This window comes from Jatropha curcas, chromosome 2 (assembly GCF_041381405.1).
Source record: "Jatropha curcas cultivar XTBG-Jc1 chromosome 2, XTBG_Jcur_1.0, whole genome shotgun sequence".
In the NCBI taxonomy this organism is placed as follows: Eukaryota; Viridiplantae; Streptophyta; class Magnoliopsida; order Malpighiales; family Euphorbiaceae; genus Jatropha; species Jatropha curcas.
The window spans coordinates 20,074,149-20,083,491 of record NC_143152.1 but is presented as its reverse complement, the minus strand read 5'-3'; the positions used below and the strand labels follow the sequence as shown (position 1 = coordinate 20,083,491).

Genomic DNA, 9,343 nt, shown 5'->3' with positions numbered 1-9,343 from the left:
GTTATATATATAATAATAATAATAATAATAATAATAATAATAATTCATAGTAATTTTATAATTGCACATGTATAGACCTTTTATAAGAGGGCATTATTATGAAAGGGTATCGGAGTTAGCTATTGACCAAGAGGTATGTATATACAAATCTTATGTGAAAATGTTCAATATTGGTTATAGCCATTGAGTTTTATTGTATAAGTAGACAATACTACAATTGGTTTTATGACTTTTCACTTTTTCTTTTTCTTATCTTTATTATATTACTTTATATTTTTCTATCTTTTGGGTTGACTTCTTGTGGTGGAAGGACTTAAAAAGGGCAATTTTAATTTCTTATTTAGGTATTATATTGAAATTTTTAATTAACTATTTGCACTTAGTGGGAAAATTACTATCCTAAAAATAGTTATTCCCTAAAAATAATTCTCTAATTTTTTTTTTCCAAATATTTTCCACATCTTTTCTTCATAATATATTTTTCTTCACTTATATTATTTATTTGCTAAAATTCTAGGATATCAATTTGTTAATTAATAAAATTGTCATTTTCTTCTAAAAAAAATTTACCAGAATCAACTTTAAACCCATAAAAACAAAAAGTCATTATTGCATATAATTAATTCATCCTAATTTTGTATCGAAAATCTATTATTGTCATAGCAATACCAAAATAATAATAATTTAATCTTTAAAACTCTAAAAATTCAAAATGACTACATGTAAATAAGTAAAAAAAGAAAAGAAATATTGTATAGAAGTTGGAAATTGCATTTATTACATAAACATATGTGAAAAAACAGGAAACCCATATGAATAACATCCCTAGCTAAACTTCAAACATGAACATATGCGCAACAATATGCAATTTCAAAACTCCTAATTAAGCCACATTAATTTTTCACTGAGACTGAGTTGGAGGATTTCCTGGTGGATTGTTTTCCGTATTTTTCGGTACTGGAGCATCACAAGGCTCGATGTCCATTTCACTAACATCGCCAATAACTTGTTGACAATAAGGGCATTTTGATTCCATCTCTGTTTTGAAGTACTCGACTCCGCAGGTTGAATGGAGGAAATGTTTGCATGGCAAGATGTAATGCACTGTTTGACCAACACTGAACAGCTCCAAACATATACAACATGAACTTGATTCACCAAGAAGCCTCCTTACATCTTCAGATGCAGTTTGATTAAACTCATTGAACTTTCGTAAATCTTCCTCATTCAAACGAACAGGACCTGAAATTAATGATCAAGTTAATTAATTAATTAATTAAGGAACTGCAAGCCAATACGATAAAAGAAGGATATCTGACTCTTGCCAGCCATCTCAACAAGATGGGATTTGTGACCGTGGATCTTCTCAATAGCTAGCTAGAGTTTTTTCTTTACTTCCTCTCTTTCACTTCCTGATCTGTTCTTGGAATGACTGCAAGGGTGTGCGTGTTTTTTTTTTTTTTTTCCTTTTAACATTCATATCCGTTCTAATATTGTATGCGAAAAGATCATGAAAAACGCATTTTAATTGGTTTCACTCAATTTATCTGCTTTCTCCACATCAACATATTTACAAGCATGAATCAACACATTACCGACATGAATATTAGCTTCAACTCCAATTCTTCCCGCGAGTTTTCTTATTAAGCTTCCATACCATTTAAATGACCTTATTATTAACCAAACTGAGAATTCTATAACATAGGAAAAAAATCTGTCAATGTGGCCTAAGCCCATAAACCTGAATTGCTTCTTTTTAAAATGTGAATCATTGTCCAATGTCCATCAAGGTTGTAAAGACTGTTTGTGACTAGGAATTGATGATTCAGTCTATTAGAAAAAAAGTTCAGGAAAGATATGAACTTTGGGTACATAAAGAAAGCTGCAACAATTGTGGAGAGATTAAACACAATCTTGGTCGTGAAAGAAAGCTACCCTTTACTATTATTGCACATATATTGCTTTAAACTAATTGGTTTTCATTGCTGAAAGACACTAAAGCAGCTATCTTTATGTTAATTCTTGTAAGGAATATTAAAGAAATTTTGGTTATAACGCAAGTGCTGTCAAACTGTGGTCAAGGCGTAGCAACGTTTTAAATTGATTTAAAGCTAAAGAAAACCAAATGACTAATTGATGCTGTTTTTCGAACTTCTTTTTTGCATTTTTGAACCTAGCAAAGTTTGCAAATGAACATTTTGTTTATGGTAAAAGGGAGCTAATATATAATAATTAGTAAATATATAAGAGTAATAGAAGAAATAAAACGGACCAAATTGCTTCATTTGCTGCTATGTATTCAGCTTCAGCAGATAAAAAAAGCAATTGAATTTTACTTCTTTGAACTCCAAGAAATCACATTTGAGCCCAAGCAAAAAAATGTATCCTGATGTGTTTTTTCTATCGTCAAGGCTTCCAGCCCAATCACTATCTATACAGCCAACTAACTTGCTGTTTTCTTCCTTCACATATTTTATTCCAAAATTCTTGGTACCTTAAAGATAGCCTAAGATACTTTTTGCTGCTGCAAAATGTAGCTTGCTTAGTTCTTAAATAAACCTGGAAATCAGACTCACAGAGTGTAGTATATCTGGTCTTGTATTTGTAAGATATATTAGTGATCCAACAAGACTACGATAAATCTTAGGATCAACTTTTTCCGCACCATCATTTTGCTGTAATTTTTCGTCAAGTGCCGAATAAGTTGCAACTGGTTTGCAGCTTTCCATCTGAAATTTTTTAAGCAACTCTGCAACATATTTCTCTTGAGAAATAAAAATCTCTCTCTTAGATTGCTTTACCTGTATCCCAAGAAAATATTCATAAGTCCCAAATCAGTCATCTCATCATTCCATTCCTGAATTCTTCAACCATGCAAGCATTAGTACTAGTAAATATTAAATCATCAATATAAAGACAACCTATCAAAAAATCTGCACCCTTTTGCTTCACATAAAGTGATGGTTCAGATTGACTTCTAACAAAGCCAATTTTGACAAAAATATGAGTCAATCTTGATATTGCAGGCTCTTGGTGCTTGTTTCAAGCCATAAAAGAGCCTTATGAGGCCGATAACATTTTTCTTCTTTTCCCTTTACAACATATATAGCCTTGAGGTTGCTCAACATAAACTTCTTCTAGTTCACCATTGAGAAAGGCTCACTTAACGTCAAGTTAAAAAACTTGTGACTCCAATTGAGCTGCCAATGCAAGAACAAGCTGAAAAGTTTTCCATTCGAACAACAGATGCAAATGTTTCTGTGAAATCTACACCGGTTGTTGCGAAAAGCCTTTTGGCGACAAGTGTGTGCCTTGTGTTTTTGTATGCAGCTGCCATCTTCAGTATACTTGGTCTTGTAGACCGATTTTAGGTCAATTGTCTTCTTTCCTTTTGGAAGATCCACTAATTCCCAAGTTTGATTCTTTTGAATGCTTGCTATTTCCTCATCATAGCCTTCTTCAAATCTCCTCTCTTGCAGCTTCTCCTAATCTACTAATTAGTAAATATATAAGAGTAATAGAAGAAGTAAAGCGGACCCAGTTTCCTGTTAGCCTCCTTTGTCGAAAACAAAATATATATATATATATATATATATATATATATATATATATATATATATATATAAAATTTAGTTTTGCTCAATCCCACATCGGGGAGAAGAGCATGTGAGGGTGGTGGATTGGCTATAAAAAGAAGCCAAAGTTTATGTTTCTAAACACACCAAAACACTTGAATGTGTTTTCTATTAAGGATTTAGAGCAAGTCTTTTGGAATCCCTTGGAGTATAAAATATTTGGGGTGTTTTGAGGGTGTCAGGTAGAAAAATATTTTGTAATTGTGGTTGTAACAATTTGTCACATAGTGAATATTTTTCTTGGTTGTCGTTTGGCAACGGCTGTGGTTTTTTTCTCCACTTGGGGAGTTTTCCACGTTAAATTATCGTGTTATTTATTCTCTTTAATTTCTCAAGTCATTATTTTATTTTCTCATTTGTTCCTGCTTGAAGCCGGTCCGAAGGGCGGGAAAATAGCAATTTTCCCAACAAGTGGTATCAGAGCGAAGCCGGTCCGAAGGGCTGGAAAATAGCAATTTTCCCAACAAGTGGTATCAGAGCCTAGTTGTTAGGCGGAGCTTTTAGTGTTAAGATAATTTCTTGTAATTTAAATTATAAATATGCAATGTGGTTGCGGCTTAGTCTGATCCTCCACATCAGAAATACTGTTGTTAGAAATTATTTTATTTTAAAAGCAAGTGGAGTTTTGGAAGTCTTGAAGCGGGTGGAGCTTTGCTTTGGTGTGCTTGAGTACCGGTGGTGAAGGTCCTGATGATAATTATTGAAGTTATTTCGGTACGAAAGTTCTGATAATATACCGTGCACGTAACTTCTGTCTAGAAGGCCGAATTTTAAGTGGGACCGCTTGTGACCCCTCCGCCCAACTGGGATTTTACGTGGAATGGTAATACTGTCTAGGAGATGTTGGCTCAAGGGTCAAATCTCGGATTTTGATGATAAATACAAAATAAATAAATTTAAATTATGTTATATGTGCTAATTTTATTTTATGCAGAATTTCTTTGGAAAGAATATCATACAAGGCAAATCCTACTTTGAGTGAGAAGATTTCGAAGACCTAGTAGCTAGGTATTTAGGGAAACTTTGTAGGATAGAGAGAAAATCCATATATGAGCACAAAAATCCTTTTTTTCTCTCAAAAAGATTTGTCAGAAAATTAGTTTTCTTCAAAATAATTTATTCTCGAAAATATTCCTTCAAATTGAAAAGATTTATTTTCCTAAAACTAAAGAGATTTTGTCACACCTTACCCTACTGTAAGACATGACATGTCGCCCGTAATATAATTAATAAGCACTTAATTCTTATAAATGCTTACTAAGTATACTACAAGGGACTTAATCCTTTTAATTCCTTCATTTTTATATCTTGTAGCAAAATAATTTAGTTATTAAATATATATAACTTCTTTTGGTAGATATTAATCTCAATATAATTTCTTAAACATATTATAAAAAAAAAACATAAAATAAAATGGTTCCATAACCCATAAGTCCATGGATGATTTAATTACATATTGGAGTCCTGTTCAAATCTTCGATACATAATAGAAATTAATTACTTTAATAGATTATAAATTTTCAAATTCATACAATCATAATTTACATGAATCTGCTCAAATATACATAAATGATCTGTTAATGTTTAATACATCATACATATTCCAAAAGAAGTCAAATATACAATAGCTACATCAGTAGCATACTATCTACATCAAATAAAAATAATCCTCTCTTGGTTCTTTTTCCTTTCCTTTACCTGCGATAGTACAAAAGCAACTATCGCTAAGCATATGGCTTAGTGGTGTACTAATAAAAATAATAAGGAATGACAATTCATAAATCCACCATGGTAAAGAAAATAAGAAACAAAATAAATCAATACCATTTAAATCATCAATTCATAATATAGTCTTTACAGCTTTTATAGAGTCAATTCTGAGGGCCATCAGTGTCTAATGTGCACATCTAGACCTGCTATCTACAACCTCAATCTGTGATATGATTTCAACAGAAGAGGGAGCGATCTACAACCTCAACATGGAGGGAGAATTTCATATCAATCATATATCATCTAGTGATGATATCCATGTTCAATCGATCGTAATATCAACTTCAACAAATGAAATGATATTCGGGGTAATAACCATATCTATCTCAGCTGTAAGACTTTTAAACAATTCCATTTATGTACTAATATCAAAATCACAATGGACAACATTTCATTTCACAACCACTGCTAAAAACATTCAATCACGGCCACCCCTCATACTACAGATATCAATTGGCCAACATCCTCCTCTTTCAAGGTATAAGAATCATAAAATTCATTTACATAAGTCATTCGGTCATATGCTTTCAAAATAATCTTTTTCCTCTTTAAAAACTTATGAATATAGTTATAATTCATAAAGCAAATCCATTGAAAATATTTTGCAAAATCAATTTCATTTTGTTTAAATAAAAGTAGGAAAGGAATAATATACACTAACCTGAACTAGATGGCTCCCCTAGCCCTTTTCCTCTAGTAATCACCCTCTCCTCAACTCCCTTTCTCTCAGCAGCTGTAGCATGATATTAATACTCACATTAAGATCATACTACACAATGTACACACGTGCACTTCTATAAGAATGTAAATTAAGCATTAGAATGTAGTCTCATGCTTTTTCTTTCATTTTCACTATACTTGTCCAAGTGTTATATGATCTGAGTTTAAGCATGAAACACTTCATATCCAACACTTAACCACATCCTAGACACAAAATACTAACAATGAAAACAATAGAAGTGAATAGCATGCTAAATTCGTTCAAGGTTTATGAAATGCAGAATTTCAGCATTTGAGTAGCTGGCATTGCGTTGACTATATCTTGAATTCCCCATATTCAATTGCCCTGAAATTTTGACAGCATGTTCCAAACATCTTAGGGTACTGTTCCAGAAAATTTCATAATTTTTAAAGCTCATTTGCATTTTTAAATGACATAATTATAGAATCTGAAGTTCAGTTTTTCTCATGCTGAGCAGCCTGCACTGATTTACTTATAACTCCATTTCCTTTTATCCAATGGCCTTTAAATTTTAACACGACCTACCCAACATCTCAGCCTATCTCCATATCAAATTTCATAAATTTTGGAGTTCATTTGCTTAGTCAAATAGGTCAATTACAGAAGCTGAATGTCAGGCAGCATAACTGTAACATGTCCAACAATGATAAGTTTATTTAAGCATTCTCAACTCACTTCCAGCACAAATTCATGCAATCCAACTCTTCTAGTACTGAAATAACATCATAATATAAGATATAGCAGAGTCCATAGTTCATAGAATATCAAAACCAAACTCAAAATCATCCATCTTGGTGACTTATGCAACTTAGACTTTGAATTCATGCATAACTACTTTCAATCATCTTAAATCACTTCTCATCACTTCATCTTCACCAAATCAGATTACACAAACAAGCACCTCACTTCAAAGTTCATGGAATTCAAAAAGTAATCCATAGAAATGAAGGAGGAAGTGAAAATAACTAACCTTTTCTTAAGAATTACTTGAAAATTCTTTGATTTTCACCTTCTTTTTGCTTGGTTTTGACTCAAAACCCTCCTCCTCTCTTCTTGAACGGTTTGGCCTGCAACAATGAGTGAAGTGTCGTGGTTCTTTCCTCTTCTTCAATAAAATTATATAATAAACTTTATTAAAAATTCCTTCCATGTCCTTTAAATGCAAATTGCACTATAATCCTCCCTTTTGTTTTCCCTTCATCCTTTGGCACTCTAATCTTTTTAATCATTTTACTTTAGTCCTATTAGGTATAAACCAAGTGTATTTAATATTCTAAACTCCACTTGGTAAAAATCGTACGGAAATTACCGTTTTTCAGGCTTTTCAGGTAAAATCGTGCTTTACCGAGAAGTCATTCATCTTTCAACTCATTTTTGATTTCCTTTAAGCTTTCACATGGATTTGTAAAGATCAATTAATGTTTCATTTAATTAATATTAATATCCTCAATCTATAGTGTTTCCCATTATTTTAAGTTTTCCTTTTATTCGGATAACCGAATTCATCGAAAAAGCTAAAATAGAAAGAACTACATTACAGATTTCTTCTCTTAATGTTTTTGGTAATAAAATCATTCACCTTTTCGGAAATATATTTTGAAAGATCTAAAGTGCTTTAAAATTTATTCTCTTACCTTAAAAATGAAGGAAAATCTCCTTCGGTTTTGGTAAGTGCATCTTTCCACAAATTCTCCTCAAAATAAATGCTGTCGAAGATCTTTTCTAAAGGGAAGTGAAAATCGGGTTTTATTCTCTTACCAAAAAGGTATAAAACAATTTTTGGTAACGAAGATTTTTAACATCTTCAAAAATTAGGAAAGAAGATATTCTGATCTCTTTCCAAAAGGTGACAGCTCTTCTGTTTCCTATATAAAGGAACATTCATGCCTTAAACATTTGGTGAAGTAAGAGTATTGGTTTTAAGAGCTCTCTCTCTCTTTGAACGAATCTTTATCTCTCAAAACTTACTCTACCCCCATTTTCTTTTCATCTCTATTCTTAACTTTTTCAATATTTAAAGTGAAAAGAATTTTTACAATTACTTTTGAAAAACAATTCAGTGTTCTAATCGATCTTCTAATCTGATGAAATTGTTTTTCCTGTGCTTATATAGGCGTTTCTTTCTGTCTATTTAGAATCTGTATTCTATAGTAGACAGGCTCTTTATTTGTGAAACTTTTGAGTGTAATAGCTTAGGTTAGAAGCTATTGAGATAGAGGTTATCAAGCGACCTTCTCCATGTGTGGGATTGTAATGTCTTGAATCGAGTTTTCTGTACTCTACCAAAAACAGAAAGGGTTAAGGTTAACTAGAACCTTTGGTAAATCTAGTGGGACAAAAGGGTAGATCTAGGTTTTTGATCTATTGCCTTGTACTGTTGGTTTGTCTCTTACCCTTTAAAAGAGATAACTTAGTGGAGGATCTCAAGATGAGTCTTGGGGAGTGGATGTATGCGAGTTAGTGCCGAACCACTATAACTCTCGGTGTTAATCTCTTTATTTCTGGAGTTTGGTTGATACTGTTTCTGTTACACTCTTGTTTAATTTTAGAAACGCTGAAATTGTTAATAATTCAGATGTTCTAAAACATCAATAAGTTTCATCTATCCTGAACATTAGAACTCTGGTATTCTAATATAGTGAATATACAATGTTCTAACTGTTGTTTTATTTCCAGTATAATTCACTGTTTGGGTTTCCTTTTTGTTTTCTAAACTTTATGAGGATGTTCTAATCTTGATAGCTCTCCATCGTAAAGTTGTTCTAATCTTGATAGCTCTCCATCGTAAAGTTGTTCTAATTTTTGATTAAAGCTCTGTGAAGAAGTTCTAAACTTAATAACTATCTTCCACTTTGCTTTATATATGGTTTTGCAAACTTTATGAGGAAGTTCTAAGTTCAATAACTTTCCTTCATAAAGAAGCTCTGATATTGTACAAGTCAGTGTGAAGCTGTTCTAATCAATAGCTGCACTTTGCACAGACTTTATATATCTGAAATTAGAACATTGTGAGGAGATTCTAATTCATATTCTACTCTCACAAAGTTCTATGTGTGTTTTTCTGCTATGCTTAGAATTCTAATTTCTGTTTAGAATTTCTAAAATTTATTTCAGTTTTTAGAAAACCCAATTCACCCCCCCTCTTGGGCTGTGCCATATATATTCGGGACCCATAATCTGGTATCAGAGCATTGGC

At 32.1% G+C, this 9,343-nt stretch overlaps 1 long non-coding RNA gene and 1 other non-coding gene across 2 annotated transcripts; both read right to left on the bottom strand.

Annotated features, from left to right (window-relative positions):
• Positions 1-731: 731 nt before the first annotated feature.
• LOC110010274 (uncharacterized) lies at positions 732-1,455 on the bottom strand. Its single transcript, XR_016319771.1, has 2 exons — positions 1,320-1,455; positions 732-1,242 (listed from the first exon to the last, which is right to left on the bottom strand). It is a non-coding gene; the product is annotated as an uncharacterized LOC110010274 (transcript).
• Positions 1,456-5,162: 3,707 nt separating this feature from the next.
• On the bottom strand, positions 5,163-7,668 carry LOC149498358 (uncharacterized). Its single transcript, XR_016319714.1, has 3 exons — positions 7,118-7,668; positions 6,067-6,138; positions 5,163-5,333 (listed from the first exon to the last, which is right to left on the bottom strand). It is a non-coding gene; the product is annotated as an uncharacterized LOC149498358 (long non-coding RNA).
• Between the last annotated feature and the right edge of the window lie 1,675 nt (positions 7,669-9,343).